The sequence below is a fragment of the Gorilla gorilla genome, chromosome 21 (assembly GCF_029281585.2).
Source record: "Gorilla gorilla gorilla isolate KB3781 chromosome 21, NHGRI_mGorGor1-v2.1_pri, whole genome shotgun sequence".
NCBI classification, from domain to species: domain Eukaryota; kingdom Metazoa; phylum Chordata; class Mammalia; order Primates; family Hominidae; genus Gorilla; species Gorilla gorilla.
This window is the reverse complement of record NC_073245.2, coordinates 5,049,398-5,073,764: the sequence shown is the minus strand read 5'-3', so window position 1 is coordinate 5,073,764 and position 24,367 is coordinate 5,049,398.

Genomic DNA, 24,367 nt, shown 5'->3' with positions numbered 1-24,367 from the left:
CCTTTCCATGTTTACACAGATAGCGTTGTAGATATTTACGTGTTTATAGAGATAGTTGTGTAGTTATTTCCATGTATATACAGATAGCGCATAAGATATTTCCTTGTTTACACAGATAGCGGTGTGGATATTTCCATGTTTATACAGATAGCGGTGTAGACATTTCCATCTTAATACAGATGGCGGTGTAGATATTTCCATGTTCCTACAGATGGCGGTGTAGGTATTTCCGTGTTCATACAGACGGCGGTGTAGATATTTTGAAGTTTATAGAGATAGCGGTGTATTTATTTCCTTCTTTATAGAGAAAGCTGTGTAGATATTTCCATGTATATGCAGATAGCTGTGTAGATATTTCCATGTTCATGCAGATAGCGGTGTAGATATTTCCATGTTCATCCAGATGCCAGTGTAGATATATCCATGTTCATACAGATGGCGGTGAAGATATTTCCATGTTCATACAGATGGTGCTGTAGATATTTCCATGTTCATACAAATGGCGGTGTAGGTACTTCCATGTTCATAGAGGTGGCGGTGTAGATATTTCCATGTTCATACAAATGGCGGTGTAGGTATTTCCATGTTCATAGAGATGGCAGTGTAGATATTTCCATGTTTATACAGATAGCAGTGTAGTTATTTCCATGTTTATAGAGATAGCAGTGTAGATATTTCCACTGATATACAGATAGCTGTGTAGATATTTGCATGTTCATACAGATAGCGGTGTAGATATTTCCATGTTCATACAGTTAGCGGTGTAGATATTTCCATTTTCATACAGATGGCGGTGTAGGTATTTCCATGTTCATACAGATGGTGGTGAATATATTTCCATGTTCATACAGATGGCGCAGTAGATATTTCCATGTTTATAGAGATAGCGGCGTAGTTATTTCCATGGTTATAGAGATAGCGGTGTAGGTACTTCCATGCATATAGAGATAGCTGTGTAGATATTTCCATGTTGATACAGATAGCGTTGTAGATATTTCCGTATTCATACAGATAGCGGTGTAGATATTTCCATGTTCATGCAGATAGCGGAGTAGGTTTTTCCATGTTCATACAGATTGCGGTGTAGATAATTCCACCTTTATAGAGATGGCGGTGTAGATATTTCCATGTTCATACAGATAACGGTGTAGATAATTCCATGTTCATACAGATAGCGGTGTAGATATTTCCATGTTCATACAGTTAGCGGTGTAGATATTTCCATGTTCATACAGATGGAGGTGTAGATATTTCCATGTTCATACAGATGGCGGTGTAGATACTTCCATGTTCGTACAGATGGCGGTGTAGATATTTCCATGTTCATAGAGATGGCCGTGTAGATATTTCCAATTTTATGCAGATAGCGGTATAGCTATTTCCATGTTTATACAGATGGTGGTGTACATATTTCCATGTTTATATACGTGGCGGTCTAGATATTTCCATGTTTATAGAGATAGTGGTGTAGTTCTTTCCAAGTTTATAGAGACAGCGTTGTAGATATTTCCATGTTTATACAGATAGCGGTGAAGATATTTCCATGTTTATACAGATATTGGTGTAGATATTTCCATGTTTATACAGATAGCGGTGTAGGTATTTCCATGTTTATGGAGATAGTGGTGTAGATAATTCCAATTATTTACAGATAGCAGTGTAGATATTTCGAAGTTCATACAGATAGCGGGGTAGATATTTCCACGTATATAGGGATGGCGGTGTAGCTATTTCCATGTTCATACAGATGGCAGTGTAGATATTTGCATGTTTATACAGATGGCGGAGTAGATATTTTCATGTTTACACAGATGGTGGTGTAGGTATTTCCATGTTTACACAGATAGCGGTGTAGACATTTCCATGTTTACACAGATAGCGGTGTGGATATTTCCATGTTTATGCAGATAGCGGTGTAGATATTTCCATGTTTTTACAGATAGCGGTGCGGATATTTCCATGTTTATACAGATAGTTGGGCAGATATTTCCATGTTTATACAGATAGCGGTGTAGATATTTCCATCTTAATACAGATGGCGGTGTAGATATGTCCATGTTCGTATAGATTGCGGTGTAGGTATTTCCATGTTCATATAGATGGCGGTGTAGATATTTCGAAGTTTATAGAGATAGCGCTGTAGTTATTTCCATATTTATAGAGAAATCTGTGTAGATATTTCCATGTATATGCATATAGCTGTGTAGATATTTCCATGTTCATGCAGATAGCAGTGTAGATATTTCCATGTTCATCCGGATGCTGGTGTAGATTTATCCATGTTCATACAGATGGCGGTGAAGATATTTCCATTTTCATACAGATGGAGGTGTAGATATTTCCATGTTCATACAAATGGCGGTGTAGGTATTTCCATGTTCATAGAGATGGCGGTGTAGATATTTCCATGTTTATACAGATAGCAGTGTAGTTATTTCCATGGTTATAGAGATAGCAGTGTAGATATTTCCATTGATATACGGATAGCTGTGTAGATATTTGCATGTTCATACAGATAGCGGTGTAGATATTTGCATGTTCATACAGATAGCGGTGTAGATATTTCCATGTTCATACAGATAGCGGTGTAGATATTTCCATGTTCATACAGATAGCGGTGTAGATATTTCCATGTTCATAGAGATAGCGGTGTAGATATTTCCATGTTCATACAGATGGCGGTGTAGATATTTCCATGTTCATACAGATGGCGGTGTAGATATTTCCATGTTCGTATGGATGGCAGTGTAGATATTTCCATGTTCATACAGGTGGCGGTGTAGATATTTCCATGTTTTTACAGATAGCAGTGTAGTTATTTCCATGTTTATAGAGATAGCTGTGTAGATATTTCCATTGATATACAGATAGCTTTGTAGATACTTGCATGTTCATACAGATAGCGGTGTAGATATTTCCATGTTCATACAGATAGCAATGTAAATATTTCCATGTTCATGCAGATAGCGGTATAGATATTTCCATGTTCATACAGATAACGGTGTAGATATTTCCATGTTTATACAGGTAGCGGTGTAGATATTTCCATGTTCATACTGTTAGCGGTGTAGATATTTCCATGTTCATACAGATGGCGGTGCAGATATTTACATGTTCATACAGATGGCGGTGTAGATATTTCCATGTTCGTACAGATGGCGGTGTAGATATTTCCATGTTCATAGAGATGGTGGCGTAGATATTTCTATGTTTATGCAGATAGCGGTATAGATATTTCCATATTTATACAGATGGTGGTGTAGATATTTCCATGTTTATAGAGATAGTGGTGTAGTTATTTCCAAGTTTATATAGATGGCATTGTAGATATTTCCATGTTTATACAGATAGCGGGGAAGATATTTCCATGTTTATACAGATAGCGGTGTAGATATTTAAATGTTTATACATATATCAGTGTAGATATTTCCATGTTTATAGAGATAGTGGTGTAGATAATTCCAATTTTATACAGATAGCAGTGTAGATATTTCCAAGTTAATACAGATAGCGTTGTAGATATTTCCACGTTTATACAGATGGCGGTGTAGATATTTCCATGTCCATGCAGATGGCGCTGTATATATTTCCATGTTTATATCGATGGCGGTGTAGATATTTTCATGTTTGCACAGAAGCGGTGTAGATATTTCCATGTTTACACAGAAAGCGGTGTAGACATTTCCGTGTTTACACAGATAGCGGTGTAGATATTTCCATGTTAATGCAGATAGCGGTGTAGATATTTTCATGTTCATACAGATAGCGGTGCGGATATTTCCATGTTTATACAGATAGTTGGGCAGATATTTCCATGTTTATACAGATAGCAGTGTAGATATTTCCATCTTAATACAGATGTCGGTGTAGATATCTCCATGTTTGTACAGATGGCGGTGTAGATATTTCCATGTTCGTACAGATGGCAGTGTAGCTATTTCTTAGTTTATACAGATAGCGCTGTAGTTATTTCCATATTTATAGAGAAATCTGTGTAGATATTTCCATGTATATGCAGATAGCTGTGTAGATATTTCCATGTTCATGCAGATAGCGGTGTAGATATTTCCATGTTCATCCAGATGCCGCTGTAGATATATTCATGTTCATACAGATGGCGGTGAAGATATTTCCATGTTCATACAGATGGCGGTGTAGATATTTCCAAGTTCATACAGATAACTGTGTAGATATTTCCATGTTCATACAGTTAGCGGTGTAGATATTTCCATGTTCATATAGATGGCGGTGTAAATATTTCCATATTCGTACAGATGGCGGTGTAGATATTTCCATGTACATAGAGATGGCGGTGTAGATATTTCCATGTTTATGTAGATAGCGGTATAGATATTTCCATGTTTATACAGATGGTGGTGTAGATATTTCCATGTTTATAGAGATAATCGTGTAGTTATTTCCAAGTTTATAGAGACAGCTTTGTAGATATTTCCATGTTTATACAGATAGCAGTGAAGATATTTCCATGTTTATACAGATAGCGGTGTAGATATTTCCATGTTCATACAGATAGCCGTGTAGATATTTCCAAGTTTATAGAGATAGTGGTGTAGATAATTCCAATTTTATACAGATAGCGGTGTAGATATTTCCAAGTTCATACAGATAGCGGTGTAGATATTTCCACGTTTATAGAGATGGCGGTGTAGATATTTCCATGTTCATACAGATGGCGGTGTAGATATTTCCATGTTTATAGAGATGGCGGTGTAGATATTTTCATGTTTCCGCAGATGGAGGTGTAGATATTTCCATGTTTACACTGATAGCGGTGTAGACATTTCCATGTTTACACAGATAGCGGTGTGGATATTTCCATGTTTATGCAGATAGCGGAGTAGATATTTCCATGTTTATACAGATAGCGGTGCGGTTATTTCCATGTTTATACAGATAGCGGTGCAGATATTTCTATGTTTATACAGATAGCGGTGTAGATATTTCCATCTTAATACAGATGGCGGTGTAGATATGTAAATGTTCATACAGATGGCAGTGTAGATATTTTGATGTTCATACAGATGGCGGTGTAGATATTTCGAAGTTTATAGATATAGCGCTGTAGTTATTTCCATATTTGTACAAAAATCTGTGTAGATATTTCCATGTATATGCCGATACCTGTGAAGATATTTCCATGTTCATGCAGATAGCGGTGTAGATATTTGCATGTTCATCCAGATGCCGGTGTAGATATATCCATGTTCATACAGATAGCGGTGAAGATATTTCCATGTTCATACAGATGGCGGTGTAGATATTTCCATGTTCATACAAATGGCGGTGTAGGTATTTCCATGTTCATAGAGATGGCGGTGTAGATATTTCCATGTTTATACAGTTAGCTGTGTAGTTATTTCCATGTTTATAGAGATAGCAGTGTAGATATTTCCATTGATATAAAGATAGGTGTGTAGATATTTGCATGTTCATAGAGATAGCGGTGTAGATATTTCCATGTTCATTCAGATAGCGGTGTAGATATTTCCATGTTCATACAGATAGCAGTGTAGATATTTCCATCTTCATACAGATAGCGGTGTAGATATTTCCATGTTCATACAGATAGCGGTGTAGATATTTCCATGCTCATACACTTAGCGGTGTAGATATTTCCATGTTCATACAGATGGCGGTGTAGATATTTACATGTTCATACAGATGGCGTTGTAGATATATCCGTGTTCATGGAGATCGCGGTGGAGATATTACCATGCTCATAGACATAGCAGTGTAGATGTTTCCATGTTCATACGGATGGCGGTGTAGATATTTCCATGTTCTTACACATGGCGGTGTAGATATTTCGATGTTCATACGGATGGCAATGTAGATATTTCCATTTCATACTGATGGCGGTGTAGATGTTTCCATGTTTATAGAGATGGCGGTGTAGATCTTTCCATGCTGATACACATAGCGGTGTAGAGATTTCCAAGTTTATAGAGATAGCGGTGTGGATATTTCAAAGTTTATAGAGATAGCGGTGTTGATATTTCCATGTTAATAGAGATGGCGGTGTACATATTTCCATGTTTATACAGATTTCGGTGCGGGTATTTCTATGTTTATACAGATATCGGTGCAGATATTTGCGTGTTTATACAGACAGTGGTGTAGATGTTTCCATCTTAATACAGATGGCGGTGTGGATATTTCCATGTTCATACAGATGGCGGTGTAGATATTTCCATGTTCACACAGATGGCGGTGTAGATATTTCGAAGATTATAGAGATAGTGGTGTACTTATTTCCACGTTTATAGAGAAATCTGTGTAGATATTTCCATGTATATGCAGATAGCTGTGTAGATATTTCCATGTTCATGCAGATCGCGGTGTAGATATTTCCATATTCATGAAGATGCCGGTGTAGATATGTCCATGTTCATACAGATGGCGGTGAAGATATTTCCATGTTTATACACATGAGGGTGAAGATATTTCCATGTTCATACAGATGGCGGTGAAGATATTTCAATGTTCATACAAATGGCGGTGTAGATATTTCCATGTTCATAGAGATGGCGGTGTAGATATTTCCATTTCATACAAATGGCGGTGTAGATATTACCATGTTAATAGAGATGGCGGTGTAGTTATTTCCATGTTTGTAGAGATAGCAGTGTAGATATTTCCATTGATATATAGATAGCTGTGTAGATATTTGCATGTTCATACAGATAGCGGTGTAGATATTTCCATGTTCATAGAGATAGCGGTGTAGATATTTCCAGGTTCATACAGATAGCGGTGTAGATATTTCCATGTTCATACAGATAGCGGTGTAGATAATTCCATGTTCAAACAGATAGCGGTGTTGATATTTCCATGTCCATATAGATGGCGGTGTAGTTATTTCCACGTTTGTAGAGATGGCGTTGTAGATATTTCTATGTTTATACAGAGGGCGGTTTAGATATTTCCATGTTTACACAGATAGCGGTGTAGATATTTCCATGTTGATACACATAGCGGTGTAGGTATTTCCAAGTTTATAGAGAAAGCGGTGTAGATATTTCTACGTTTATAGAGACAGCATTATAGATATTTCCATGTTTATACAGATAGAGGTATAGACATTTCCATGTGTATACATTTGGCGGTGTAGTTATTTCCATCTTTATAGAGATGGCAGTGTCGATGTAACCATGTTCATACAAATGACGGTGTAGATATTTCCATGTTTATAGAGATAGCAGTGTAGTTATTTCCTTGTTTATAGAGAAAGCTGTGTAGATATTTCCATGTTCATACAGATGGTGGTGTAGATATTTCCAAGTTTATAGAGACAGCAGTGTAGTTATTTCCATGTTTATAGAGAAAGCTGTGTAGATATTTCCATGTATATGCAGACAGCTGTGTAGATATTTCCAAGTTCATACAGATAGCGGTGTAGATAATTCCACCTTTACAGAGATGGCGGTGTAGATATTTCTATGTTCATACAGATGGCGGTGTAGATATTTCCATGTTTATACAGATGGCGGTGTAGATATTTCTATGTTTATAGAGATGGCGGTGTACATATTTCCATGTTTATACAGAAAGCGGTGTAGATATTTCCATGTTTACACAGACAGCGGTGTAGACCTTTCCATGTTTACACAGATAGCGTTGTAGATATTTACGTGTTTATAGAGATAGTTGTGTAGTTATTTCCATGTATATACAGATAGCGCATAAGATATTTCCTTGTTTACACAGATAGCGGTGTGGATATTTCCATGTTTATACAGATAGCGGTGTAGACATTTCCATCTTAATACAGATGGCGGTGTAGATATTTCCATGTTCCTACAGATGGCGGTGTAGGTATTTCCGTGTTCATACAGACGGCGGTGTAGATATTTTGAAGTTTATAGAGATAGCGGTGTATTTATTTCCTTCTTTATAGAGAAAGCTGTGTAGATATTTCCATGTATATGCAGATAGCTGTGTAGATATTTCCATGTTCATGCAGATAGCGGTGTAGATATTTCCATGTTCATCCAGATGCCAGTGTAGATATATCCATGTTCATACAGATGGCGGTGAAGATATTTCCATGTTCATACAGATGGTGCTGTAGATATTTCCATGTTCATACAAATGGCGGTGTAGGTACTTCCATGTTCATAGAGGTGGCGGTGTAGATATTTCCATGTTCATACAAATGGCGGTGTAGGTATTTCCATGTTCATAGAGATGGCAGTGTAGATATTTCCATGTTTATACAGATAGCAGTGTAGTTATTTCCATGTTTATAGAGATAGCAGTGTAGATATTTCCACTGATATACAGATAGCTGTGTAGATATTTGCATGTTCATACAGATAGCGGTGTAGATATTTCCATGTTCATACAGTTAGCGGTGTAGATATTTCCATTTTCATACAGATGGCGGTGTAGGTATTTCCATGTTCATACAGATGGTGGTGAATATATTTCCATGTTCATACAGATGGCGCAGTAGATATTTCCATGTTTATAGAGATAGCGGCGTAGTTATTTCCATGGTTATAGAGATAGCGGTGTAGGTACTTCCATGCATATAGAGATAGCTGTGTAGATATTTCCATGTTGATACAGATAGCGTTGTAGATATTTCCGTATTCATACAGATAGCGGTGTAGATATTTCCATGTTCATGCAGATAGCGGAGTAGGTTTTTCCATGTTCATACAGATTGCGGTGTAGATAATTCCACCTTTATAGAGATGGCGGTGTAGATATTTCCATGTTCATACAGATAACGGTGTAGATAATTCCATGTTCATACAGATAGCGGTGTAGATATTTCCATGTTCATACAGTTAGCGGTGTAGATATTTCCATGTTCATACAGATGGAGGTGTAGATATTTCCATGTTCATACAGATGGCGGTGTAGATACTTCCATGTTCGTACAGATGGCGGTGTAGATATTTCCATGTTCATAGAGATGGCCGTGTAGATATTTCCAATTTTATGCAGATAGCGGTATAGCTATTTCCATGTTTATACAGATGGTGGTGTACATATTTCCATGTTTATATACGTGGCGGTCTAGATATTTCCATGTTTATAGAGATAGTGGTGTAGTTCTTTCCAAGTTTATAGAGACAGCGTTGTAGATATTTCCATGTTTATACAGATAGCGGTGAAGATATTTCCATGTTTATACAGATATTGGTGTAGATATTTCCATGTTTATACAGATAGCGGTGTAGGTATTTCCATGTTTATGGAGATAGTGGTGTAGATAATTCCAATTATTTACAGATAGCAGTGTAGATATTTCGAAGTTCATACAGATAGCGGGGTAGATATTTCCACGTATATAGGGATGGCGGTGTAGCTATTTCCATGTTCATACAGATGGCAGTGTAGATATTTGCATGTTTATACAGATGGCGGAGTAGATATTTTCATGTTTACACAGATGGTGGTGTAGGTATTTCCATGTTTACACAGATAGCGGTGTAGACATTTCCATGTTTACACAGATAGCGGTGTGGATATTTCCATGTTTATGCAGATAGCGGTGTAGATATTTCCATGTTTTTACAGATAGCGGTGCGGATATTTCCATGTTTATACAGATAGTTGGGCAGATATTTCCATGTTTATACAGATAGCGGTGTAGATATTTCCATCTTAATACAGATGGCGGTGTAGATATGTCCATGTTCGTATAGATTGCGGTGTAGGTATTTCCATGTTCATATAGATGGCGGTGTAGATATTTCGAAGTTTATAGAGATAGCGCTGTAGTTATTTCCATATTTATAGAGAAATCTGTGTAGATATTTCCATGTATATGCATATAGCTGTGTAGATATTTCCATGTTCATGCAGATAGCAGTGTAGATATTTCCATGTTCATCCGGATGCTGGTGTAGATTTATCCATGTTCATACAGATGGCGGTGAAGATATTTCCATTTTCATACAGATGGAGGTGTAGATATTTCCATGTTCATACAAATGGCGGTGTAGGTATTTCCATGTTCATAGAGATGGCGGTGTAGATATTTCCATGTTTATACAGATAGCAGTGTAGTTATTTCCATGGTTATAGAGATAGCAGTGTAGATATTTCCATTGATATACGGATAGCTGTGTAGATATTTGCATGTTCATACAGATAGCGGTGTAGATATTTGCATGTTCATACAGATAGCGGTGTAGATATTTCCATGTTCATACAGATAGCGGTGTAGATATTTCCATGTTCATACAGATAGCGGTGTAGATATTTCCATGTTCATAGAGATAGCGGTGTAGATATTTCCATGTTCATACAGATGGCGGTGTAGATATTTCCATGTTCATACAGATGGCGGTGTAGATATTTCCATGTTCGTATGGATGGCAGTGTAGATATTTCCATGTTCATACAGGTGGCGGTGTAGATATTTCCATGTTTTTACAGATAGCAGTGTAGTTATTTCCATGTTTATAGAGATAGCTGTGTAGATATTTCCATTGATATACAGATAGCTTTGTAGATACTTGCATGTTCATACAGATAGCGGTGTAGATATTTCCATGTTCATACAGATAGCAATGTAAATATTTCCATGTTCATGCAGATAGCGGTATAGATATTTCCATGTTCATACAGATAACGGTGTAGATATTTCCATGTTTATACAGGTAGCGGTGTAGATATTTCCATGTTCATACTGTTAGCGGTGTAGATATTTCCATGTTCATACAGATGGCGGTGCAGATATTTACATGTTCATACAGATGGCGGTGTAGATATTTCCATGTTCGTACAGATGGCGGTGTAGATATTTCCATGTTCATAGAGATGGTGGCGTAGATATTTCTATGTTTATGCAGATAGCGGTATAGATATTTCCATATTTATACAGATGGTGGTGTAGATATTTCCATGTTTATAGAGATAGTGGTGTAGTTATTTCCAAGTTTATATAGATGGCATTGTAGATATTTCCATGTTTATACAGATAGCGGGGAAGATATTTCCATGTTTATACAGATAGCGGTGTAGATATTTAAATGTTTATACATATATCAGTGTAGATATTTCCATGTTTATAGAGATAGTGGTGTAGATAATTCCAATTTTATACAGATAGCAGTGTAGATATTTCCAAGTTAATACAGATAGCGTTGTAGATATTTCCACGTTTATACAGATGGCGGTGTAGATATTTCCATGTCCATGCAGATGGCGCTGTATATATTTCCATGTTTATATCGATGGCGGTGTAGATATTTTCATGTTTGCACAGAAGCGGTGTAGATATTTCCATGTTTACACAGAAAGCGGTGTAGACATTTCCGTGTTTACACAGATAGCGGTGTAGATATTTCCATGTTAATGCAGATAGCGGTGTAGATATTTTCATGTTCATACAGATAGCGGTGCGGATATTTCCATGTTTATACAGATAGTTGGGCAGATATTTCCATGTTTATACAGATAGCAGTGTAGATATTTCCATCTTAATACAGATGTCGGTGTAGATATCTCCATGTTTGTACAGATGGCGGTGTAGATATTTCCATGTTCGTACAGATGGCAGTGTAGCTATTTCTTAGTTTATACAGATAGCGCTGTAGTTATTTCCATATTTATAGAGAAATCTGTGTAGATATTTCCATGTATATGCAGATAGCTGTGTAGATATTTCCATGTTCATGCAGATAGCGGTGTAGATATTTCCATGTTCATCCAGATGCCGCTGTAGATATATTCATGTTCATACAGATGGCGGTGAAGATATTTCCATGTTCATACAGATGGCGGTGTAGATATTTCCAAGTTCATACAGATAACTGTGTAGATATTTCCATGTTCATACAGTTAGCGGTGTAGATATTTCCATGTTTATACAGTTAGCATTGTAGATATTTCCATGTTCATACAGATGGCGTTGTAAATATTTCCATATTCGTACAGATGGCGGTGTAGATATTTCCATGTTCATAGAGATGGCGGTGTAGATATTTCCATGTTTATGTAGATAGCGGTATAGATATTTCCATGTTTATACAGATGGTGGTGTAGATATTTCCATGTTTATAGAGATAATCGTGTAGTTATTTCCAAGTTTATAGAGACAGCGTTGTAGATATTTCCATGTTTATACAGATAGCGGTGAAGATATTTCCATGTTTATACAGATAGCGGTGTAGATATTTCCATGTTCATACAGATAGCCGTGTAGATATTTCCAAGTTTATAGAGATAGTGGTGTAGATAATTCCAATTTTATACAGATAGCGGTGTAGATATTTCCAAGTTCATACAGATAGCGGTGTAGATATTTCCATGTTCATACAGATGGCGGTGTAGATATTTCCATGTTTATAGAGATGGTGGTGTAGATATTTTCATGTTTCCGCAGATGGCGGTGTAGATATTTCCATGTTTACACTGATAGCGGTGTAGACATTTCCGTGTTTACACAGATAGCGGTGTGGATATTTCCATGTTTATGCAGATAGCGGAGTAGATATTTCCATGTTTATACAGATAGCGGTGCGGTTATTTCCATGTTATACAGATAGCGGTGCAGATATTTCTATGTTTATACAGATAGCGGTGTAGATATTTCCATCTTAATACAGATGGCGGTGTACATATGTAAATGTTCGTACAGATGGCAGTGTAGATATTTTGATGTTCATACAGATGGCGGTGTAGATATTTCGAAGTTTATAGATATAGCGCTGTAGTTATTTCCATATTTGTAGAGAAATCTGTGTAGATATTTCCATGTATATGCCGATACCTGTGAAGATATTTCCATGTTCATGCAGATAGCGGTGTAGATATTTGCATGTTCATCCAGATGCCGGTGTAGATATATCCATGTTCATACAGATAGCGGTGAAGATATTTCCATGTTCATACAGATGGCGGTGTAGATATTTCCATGGTCATACAAATGGCGGTGTAGATATTTACATGTTCATAGAGATGGCGGTGTAGATATTTCCATGTTCATACAAATGGCGGTGTAGATATTTCCATGTTCATAGAGATGGCGGTGTAGATATTTCCATGTTTATACAGTTAGCTGTGTAGTTATTTCCATGTTTATAGAGATAGCAGTGTAGATATTTCCACTGATATACAGATAGGTGTGTAGATATTTGCATGTTCATAGAGATAGCGGTGTAGATATTTCCATGTTCATACAGATAGCGGTGTAGATATTTCCATGTTCATACAGATAGCAGTGTAGATATTTCCATGTTCATACAGATAGCGGTGTAGATATTTCCATGTTCATACAGATAGCGGTGTAGATATTTCCATGTTCATACACTTAGCGGTGTAGATATTTCCATGTTCATACAGATGGCGGTGTAGATATTTACATGTTCATACAGATGGCGTTGTAGATATATCCATCTTCGTACGGATGGCAGTGTAGATATTTCCATGTTCGTACAGGTGTCAGTGTAGATATTTCCATGTTTATACAGACAGCAGTGTAGTTATTTCCATGTTTATAGAGATAGCAGTGTAGATATTTTCATTGATATACAGATAGCTGTGTAGATATTTGCATGTTCATACAGATAGCGGGGTAGATATTTCCATGTTCATACAGATAACGGTGTAGATATTTCCATGTTCATGGAGATAGCGGTGAAGATATTTCCATGTTTATACAGTTTGTGGTGTAGATATTTCCATGTTCATACAGATGGCGGTGTAGATATTTACATGTTCATACAGATGGTGGTGTAGATATTTCCATGTTCGTACAGATGGTGGTGTTGATATTTCCATGTTCATAGAGATGGCGGTGTAGGTATTTCTATGTTTATGCAGATAGCGGTATAGGTATTTCCATGTTTATACAGATGGTGGTGTAGATATTTCCATGTTTATAGAGATTGCGGTCTAGATATTTCCATGTTTATAGAGATAGTGGTGTAGTTATTTCCAAGTTTATAGAGACAGCATTGTAGATATTTCCATGTTTATACAGATAGCGGTGAAGATATTTCCATGTTTATACAGATGGCGGTGTAGATATTTCCATGTTCATACAGATGGCGGTGAAGGTATTTACATGTTCAAACAGATGGCGGTGTAGATATTTCCATGTTCATGGAGATCGCGGTGTAGATATTACCATGCTCATAGACATAGCAGTGTAGATGTTTCCATGTTCATACGGATGGCGGTGTAGATATTTCCACTTTTATATATATAGCAGTGAAGTTGTTTCCATGTTTATAGAGATAGCAGTGTAGATATTTCCATTGATATACAGATAGCGGTGTAGATATTTGCATGTTCATACAGATAGTGGTGTAGATATCTCCATGTTCATACATATAGCGGTGTAGATATTTCCATGTTCATACAGATAACGGTGTAGATATTTCTATGTTCATACAGATGGCGGTGTAGATATTTCCATGTTCATGTAGATGGCGGTGAAGATATGTACATGTTCATACAGATGGCGGTGTAGATATTTCTATGTTTATAGTGATGGCGGAGTAGATATTTCCATGTTCATAGAGATGGTGGTGTAAATATTTCCATGTTCATACAGATGGCAGTGTAGATATTTCCATGTTCATACAGATCGCGGTGTAGATATTTCCATGTTTATAATGATGGCGGTGTAGATGTTTCCATGTTTATACAGAGGGCGGTGTAGATATTTCCATGTTCATAGAGATGGTGGCGTAGATATTTCTATGTTTATGCAGATAGCGGTATAGATATTTCCATATTTATACAGATGGTGGTGTAGATATTTCCATGTTTATAGAGATGGCGGTCTAGATATTTCGATGTTTATAGAGATAGTAGTGTAGTTATTTCCAAGTTTATAGAGATGGCATTGTAGATATTTCCATGTTTATACAGATAGCGGTGAAGATATTTCCATGTTTATACAGATATTGGTGTAGATATTTCCATGTTTATACAGATAGCGGTGTAGGTATTTCCATGTTTATGGAGATAGTGGTGTAGATAATTCCAATTATTTACAGATAGCAGTGTAGATATTTCGAAGTTCATACAGATAGCGGGGTAGATATTTCCACTTATATAGGGATGGCGGTGTAGATATTTCCATGTTCATACACATGGCAGTGTAGATATTTGCATGTTTATACAGATGGCGGAGTAGATATTTTCATGTTTACACAGATGGTGGTGTAGGTATTTCCATGTTTACACAGATAGAGGTGTAGACATTTCCATGTTTACACAGATAGCGGTGTGGATATTTCCATGTTTATGCAGATAGCGGTGTAGATATTTCCATGTTTTTACAGATAGCGGTGCGGATATTTCCATGTTTATACAGATAGTTGGGCAGATATTTCCATGTTTATACAGATAGCGGTGTAGATATTTCCATCTTAATACAGATGGCGGTGTAGATATGTCCATGTTCGTATAGATTGCGGTGTAGGTATTTCCATGTTCATATAGATGGCGGTGTAGATATTTCGAAGTTTATAGAGATAGCGCTGTAGTTATTTCCATATTTATAGAGAAATCTGTGTAGATATTTCCATGTATATGCATATAGCTGTGTAGATATTTCCATGTTCATGCAGATAGCAGTGTAGATATTTCCATGTTCATCCGGATGCTGGTGTAGAGTTATCCATGTTCATACAGATGGCGGTGAAGATATTTCCATTTTCATACAGATGGAGGTGTACATATTTCCATGTTCATACAAATGGCGGTGTAGGTATTTCCATGTTCATAGAGATGGCGGTGTAGATATTTCCATGTTTATACAGATAGCAGTGTAGTTATTTCCATGGTTATAGAGATAGCAGTGTAGATATTTCCATTGATATACGGATAGCTGTGTAGATATTTGCATGTTCATACAGATAGCGGTGTAGATATTTGCATGTTCATACAGATAGCGGTGTAGATATTTCCATGTTCATACAGATAGCGGTGTAGATATTTCCATGTTCATACAGATAGCGGTGTAGATATTTCCATGTTCATAGAGATAGCGGTGTAGATATTTCCATGTTCATACAGATGGCGGTGTAGATATTTCCATGTTCATACAGATGGCGGTGTAGATATTTCCATGTTCGTATGGATGGCAGTGTAGATATTTCCATGTTTATACAGGTGGCGGTGTAGATATTTCCATGTTTTTACAGATAGCAGTGTAGTTATTTCCATGTTTATAGAGATAGCAGTGTAGAAATTTCCGTTGATATACAGATAGCTTTGTAGATACTTGCATGTTCATACAGATAGCGGTGTAGATATTTCCATGTTCATACAGATAGCAATGTAAATATTTCCATGTTCATGCAGATAGCGGTGTAGATATTTCCATGTTCATACAGATAACGGTGTAGATATTTCCATGTTTATACAGGTAGCGGTGTAGATATTTCCATGTTCATACAGTTAGCGGTGTAGATATTTCCATGTTCATACAGATGGCGGTGCAGATATTTACATGTTCATACAGATGGCGGTGTAGATATTTCCATGTTCGTACAGATGGCGGTGTAGATATTTCCATGTTCATAGAGATGGTGGCGTAGATATTTCTATGTTTATGCAGATAGCGGTATAGATATTTCCATATTTATACAGATGGTGGTGTAGATATTTCCATGTTTATAGAGATAGTGGTGTAGTTATTTCCAAGTTTATATAGATGGCATTGTAGATATTTCCATGTTTATACAGATAGCGGGGAAGATATTTCCATGTTTATACAGATAGCGGTGTAGACATTTAAATGTTTATACAGATAGCAGTGTAGATATTTCCATGTTTATAGAGATAGTGGTGTAGATAATTCCAATTTTATACAGATAGCAGTGTAGATATTTCCAAGTTAATACAGATAGCGTTGTAGATATTTCCACGTTTATACAGATGGCGGTGTAGATATTTCCATGTCCATGCAGATGGCGCTGTAGATATTTCCATGTTTATATCGATGGCGGTGTAGATATTTTCATGTTTACACAGAAGCGGTGTAGATATTTCCATGTTTACACAGAAAGCGGTGTAGACATTTCCGTGTTTACACAGATAGCGGTGTGGATATTTCCATGTTAATGCAGATAGCGGTGTAGATATTTTCATGTTCATACAGATAGCGTTGCGGATATTTCCATGTTTATACAGATAGTTGGGCAGATATTTCCATGTTTATACAGATAGCAGTGTAGATATTTCCATCTTAATACAGATGTCGGTGTAGATATCTCCATGTTTGTACAGATGGCGGTGTAGATATTTCCATGTTCGTACAGATGGCAGTGTAGCTATTTCTTAGTTTATAGAGATAGCGCTGTAGTTATTTCCATATTTATAGAGAAATCTGTGTAGATATTTCCATGTATATGCAGATAGCTGTGTAGATATTTCCATGTTCATGCAGATAGCGGTGTAGATATTTCCATGTTCATCCAGATGCCGCTGTAGATATATTCATGTTCATACAGATGGCGGTGAAGATATTTCCATGTTCATACAGATGGCGGTGTAGATATTTCCAAGTTCATACAGATAACTGTGTAGATATTTCCATGTTCATACAGTTAGCGGTGTAGATATTTCCATGTTTATACAGTTAGCATTGTAGATATTTCCATGTTCATACAGATGGCGGTGTAAATATTTCCATATTCGTACAGATGGCGGTGTAGATATTTCCATGTTCATAGAGATGGCGGTGTAGATATTTCCATGTTTATGTAGATAGCGGTATAGATATTTCCATGTTTATACAGATGGTGGTGTAGATATTTCCATGTTTATAGAGATAATCGTGTAGTTATTTCCAAGTTTATAGAGACAGCGTTGTAGATATTTCCATGTTTATACAGATAGCGGTGAAGATATTTCCATGTTTATACAGATAGCGGTGTAGATATTTAAATGTTCATACAGATAGCCGTGTAGATATTTCCAAGTTTATAGAGATAGTGGTGTAGATAATTCCAATTTTATACAGATAGCGGTGTAGATATTTCCAAGTTCATACAGATAGCGGTGTAGATATTTCCACGTTTATAGAGATGGCGGTGTAGATATTTCCATGTTCATACAGATGGCGGTGTAGATATTTCCATGTTTATAGAGATGGCGGTGTAGATATTTTCATGTTTCCGCAGATGGCGGTGTAGATATTTCCATGTTTACACTGATAGTGGTGTAGACATTTCCGTGTTTACACAGATAGCGGTGTGGATATTTCCATGTTTATGCAGATAGCGGAGTAGATATTTCCATGTTTATACAGATAGCGGTGCGGTTATTTCCATGTTATACAGATAGCGGTGCAGATATTTCTATGTTTATACAGATAGCGGTGTAGATATTTCCATCTTAATACAGATGGCGGTGTACATATGTAAATGTTCGTACAGATGGCAGTGTAGATATTTTGATGTTCATACAGATGGCGGTGTAGATATTTCGAAGTTTATAGATATAGCGCTGTAGTTATTTCCATATTTGTAGAGAAATCTGTGTAGATATTTCCATGTATATGCCGATACCTGTGAAGATATTTCCATGTTCATGCAGATAGCGGTGTAGATATTTGCATGTTCATCCAGATGCCGTTGTAGATATATCCATGTTCATACAGATAGCGGTGAAGATATTTCCATGTTCATACAGATGGCGGTGTAGATATTTCCATGTTCATACAAATGGCGGTGTAGATATTTACATGTTCATAGAGATGGCGGTGTAGATATTTCCATGTTCATACAAATGGCGGTGTAGATATTTCCATGTTCATAGAGATGGCGGTGTAGATATTTCCATGTTTATACAGTTAGCTGTGTAGTTATTTCCATGTTTATAGAGATAGCAGTGTAGATATTTCCATTGATATACAGATAGGTGTGTAGATATTTGCATGTTCATAGAGATAGCGGTGTAGATATTTCCATGTTCATACAGATAGCGGTGTAGATATTTCCATGTTCATACAGATAGCAGTGTAGATATTTCCATCTTCATACAGATAGCGGTGTAGATATTTCCATGTTCATACAGATAGCGGTGTAGATATTTCCATGTTCATACACTTAGCGGTGTAGATATTTCCATGTTCATACAGATGGCGGTGTAGATATTTACATGTTCATACAGATGGCGTTGTAGATATATCCATCTTCGTACGGATGGCAGTGTAGATATTTCCATGTTTGTACAGGTGTCAGTGTAGATATTTCCATGTTTATACAGACAGCAGTGTAGTTATTTCCATGTTTATAGAGATAGCAGTGTAGATATTTTCATTGATATACAGATAGCTGTGTAGATATTTGCATGTTCATACAGATAGCGGGGTAGATATTTCCATGTTCATACAGATAACGGTGTAGATATTTCCATGTTCATGCAGATAGCGGTGAAGATATTTCCATGTTTATACAGTTTGTGGTGTAGATATTTCCATGTTCATACAGATGGCGGTGTAGATATTTACATGTTCATACAGATGGTGGTGTAGATATTTCCATGTTCGTACAGATGGTGGTGTTGATATTTCCATGTTCATAGAGATGGCGGTGTAGGTATTTCTATGTTTATGCAGATAGCGGTATAGGTATTTCCATGTTTATACAGATGGTGGTGTAGATATTTCCATGTTTATAGAGATTGCGGTCTAGATATTTCCATGTTTATAGAGATAGTGGTGTAGTTATTTCCAAGTTTATAGAGACAGCATTGTAGATATTTCCATGTTTATACAGATAGCGGTGAAGATATTTCCATGTTTATACAGATGGCGGTGTAGATATTTCCATGTTCATACAGATGGCGGTGAAGGTATTTACATGTTCAAACAGATGGCGGTGTAGATATTTCCATGTTCATGGAGATCACGGTGTAGATATTACCATGCTCATAGACATAGCAGTGTAGATGTTTCCATGTTCATACGGATGGCGGTGTAGATATTTCCACTTTTATATATATAGCAGTGAAGTTGTTTCCATGTTTATAGAGATATCAGTGTAGATATTTCCATTGATATACAGATAGCGGTGTAGATATTTGCATGTTCATACAGATAGTGGTGTAGATATCTCCATGTTCATACATATAGCGGTGTAGATATTTCCATGTTCATACAGATAACGGTGTAGATATTTCTATGTTCATACAGATGGCGGTGTAGATATTTCCATGTTCATGTAGATGGCGGTGAAGATATTTACATGTTCATACAGATGGTGGTGTAGATATTTCTATGTTTATAGTGATGGCGGAGTAGATATTTCCATGTTCATAGAGATGGTGGTGTAAATATTTCCATGTTCATACAGATGGCAGTGTAGATATTTCCATGTTCATACAGATCGCGGTGTAGATATTTCCATGTTTATAATGATGGCGGTGTAGATGTTTCCATGTTTATACAGAGGGCGGTTTAGATATTTCCATGTTTACACAGATAGCGGTGTAGATATTTAAATGTTGATACACACAGCAGTGTAGATATTTCCAAATTTATATAGATAGCGGTGTAGATATTTCCATGTTTATAGAGAGAGTGTTGTAGGTATTTCCATGTTTACACACATATCGGTGTGGATAATTGCATGATTATGCTGAGAGTGCTGCAGATATTTCCATGTTTATACAGATAGCGGTGTAAATATTTGCATGTTAATACAGATGGCCGTGTAGATATTTCCATCTTAATACAGATCGCATTGTAGATATTTCCATGTTGCTACAGATGGCAGTGTAGATGTTTCCATGTTCATACAAATGGCGGTGTAGATATTTCCATGTTTATAGAGAAAGCATTGTAGTTATTTCCTTGTTTGCGGAGAAAGCTGTGTAGATATTTCCATGTATATGCAGTTAGCTGTGTAGATATTTTCATGTTCATACAGATAGCAGTGGAGATATTTCCATGTTCATTCAGATAGCGGTGTAGATATTTCCATGTTCATACAGATAGCATTGTATATATTTCCATCTTCATACTGGAAGGTGTGTACATATTTCCATGTTCATGCAGATGGCGGTATAGATGCTTCCATGTTCATCCAGATGGCGGTGTAGATATTTCCATGTTCATAGAGATGGCGGTGTAGATATTTTCATGTTTATAGAGATAGTGGTGTAGTTATTTCCATGTTTATAGAGATAGAATTGTAGATATTTCCATTTATGTACAGATAGCTTTGTAGAAATTTCCATGTTCTTACAGATAGCGGTGTACATATTTCCATGTTCATACAGATAGCGGTGTAGAAATTTCCATGTTCATACAGATAGCGGTGTAGATATTTCCATGTTCATCCAGATGGCGGTGAAGATATTTCCATGTTCATACAGATGGCGGTGAAGATATTTCCTTGTTCATACAGATGGCGGTGTATATATTTCCAGTTTTATAGAGATAGCGGTGTAGTTATTTCCATGTTCATACAGATAGCGATGTAGATATTTCCATGTTCATACAGATAGCGGTGTAGATATTTCCATGTTCATACAGGTAGCGGTGTAGATATTTCCATGTTCATTCAGATAGCGGTGTAGATATTTCCGTGTTCATACAGATAGCAGTGTAGGTATTTCCATGTTCATACAGATGGTGGTGTAGATATTTCCATGTTTATACAGACAGCGGTGTAGATATTTGCATGTTAATACAGATAGCCGTGTAGATATTTCCATCTTAATACAGATGGCGTTGTAGATATTTCCATGTTCCTACAGATGGCAGTGTAGATGTTTCCATGTTCATACAAATGCCGGTGTAGATATTTCCATGTTTATAGAGATAGTGATTTAGTTATTTCCTTGTTTATAGAGAAAGCTGTGTAGATATTTCCATTTATATGCAGTTAGCTGTGTAGATATTTTCATGTTCATACAGATAGCAGTGTAGATATTTCCATGTTCACTCAGATAGCGGTGTAGACATTTCCATGTTCGTACAGATAGCGGTGTATATATTTCCATCTTCATTCTGGTAGGGGTGTACATATTTCCATGTTCATCCAGATGGCGGTGTAGATATTTCCATGTTCATGCAGATGGCGGTGAAGATATTTCCATGTTCATACAGATGGCGGTGTAGATATTTCCATGTTCATACAAATGGCGGTGTAGATATTGCCATGTTCATAGAGATGGCGGTGTAGTTATTTTCATGTTTACAGAGATAGTGGTGTAGTTATTTCCATGTTCATAGAGATAGCAGTGTAGATATTTCCATATATGTACAGATAGCTTTGTAGATATTTCCATGTTCTTACAGATAGCGGTGTAGATATTTCCATCTTTATACAGATAGCGGTGTAGAAATTTCCATGTTCTTACAGATAGCGGTGTACATATTTCCATGTTCATACAGATAGCGGTGTTGACATTTCCATGTACATACAGATAGCGGTGTAGATATTTCCATGTTCATCCAGATGGCGGTGAAGATATTTCCATGTTCATACAGATGGCGGTGAAGACATTTCCATGTTCATACAGATGGCGGTGTAGATATTTCCATGTTCTTACACATGGCGGTGTAGATATTTCGATGTTCATACGGATGGCAATGTAGGTATTTCCATTTCATACTGATGGCGGTGTAGATGTTTCCATGTTTATAGAGATGGCGGTGTAGATCTTTCCATGCTGATACACATAGCGGTGTAGAGATTTCCACGTTTATAGAGATAGTGGTGTGGATATTTCAAAGTTTATAGAGATAGCGGTGTAGATATTTCCATGTTAATAGAGATGGCGGTGTAGATATTTCCATGTTTATACAGATTTCGGTGCGGGTATTTCTATGTTTATACAGATATTGGTGCAGATATTTGCGTGTTTATACAGACAGTGGTGTAGATGTTTCCATCTTAATACAGATGGCGGTGTGGATATTTCCATGTTCATACAGATGGCGGTGTAGATATTTCCATGTTCACACAGATGGCGGTGTAGATATTTCGAAGATTATAGAGATAGTGGTGTAGTTATTTCCACGTTTATAGAGAAATCTGTGTAGATATTACCATGTATATGCAGATAGCTGTGTAGATATTTCCATGTTCATGCAGATCGCGGTGTAGATATTTCCATATTCATGAAGATGCCGGTGTAGATATGTCCATGTTCATACAGATGGCGGTGAAGATATTTCCATGTTTATACACATGGGGGTGAAGATATTTCCATGTTCATACAGATGGCGGTGAAGATATTTCAATGTTCATACAAATGGCGGTGTAGATATTTCCATGTTCATAGAGATGGCGGTGTAGATATTTCCATTTCATACAAATGGAGGTGTAGATATTACCATGTTATTAGAGATGGCGGTGTAGGTATTTCCATGTTTGTAGAGATAGCAGTGTAGATATTTCCATTGATATATAGATAGCTGTGTAGATATTTGCATGTTCATACAGATAGCGGTGTAGATATTTCCATGTTCATAGAGATAGCGGTGTAGATATTTCCAGGTTCATACAGATAGCTGTGTAGATATTTCCATGTTCATACAGATAGCGGTGTAGATAATTCCATGTTCAAACAGATAGCGGTGTTGATATTTCCATGTCCATATAGATGGCGGTGTAGTTATTTCCACGTTTGTAGAGATGGCGTTGTAGATATTTCTATGTTTATACAGAGGGCGGTTTAGATATTTCCATGTTTACACAGATAGCGGTGTAGATATTTCCATGTTGATACACATAGCGGTGTAGGAATTTCCAAGTTTATAGAGAAAGCGGTGTAGATATTTCTACGTTTATAGAGACAGCATTGTAGATATTTCCATGTTTATACAGATAGAGGTATAGACATTTCCATGTGTATACACTTGGCGGTGTAGTTATTTCCATCTTTATAGAGATGGCAGTGTCGATGTAACCATGTTCATACAAATGACGGTGTAGATATTTCCATGTTTATAGAGATAGCAGTGTAGTTATTTCCTTGTTTATAGAGAAAGCTGTGTAGATATTTCCATGTTCATACAGATGGTGGTGTAGATATTTCCAAGTTTATAGAGATAGCAGTGTAGTTATTTCCATGTTTATAGAGAAAGCTGTGTAGATATTTCCATGTATATGCAGATAGCTGTGTAGATATTTCCAAGTTCATACAGAGAGCGGTGTAGATAATTCCACCTTTACAGAGATGGCGGTGTAGATATTTCTATGTTCATACAGATGGCGGTGTAGATATTTCCATGTTTATACAGATGGCGGTGTAGATATTTCTATGTTTATAGAGATGGCGGTGTACATATTTCCATGTTTATACAGAAAGCGGTGTAGATATTTCCATGTTTACACAGACAGCGGTGTAGACCTTTCCATGTTTACACAGATAGCGTTGTAGATATTTACGTGTTTATAGAGATAGT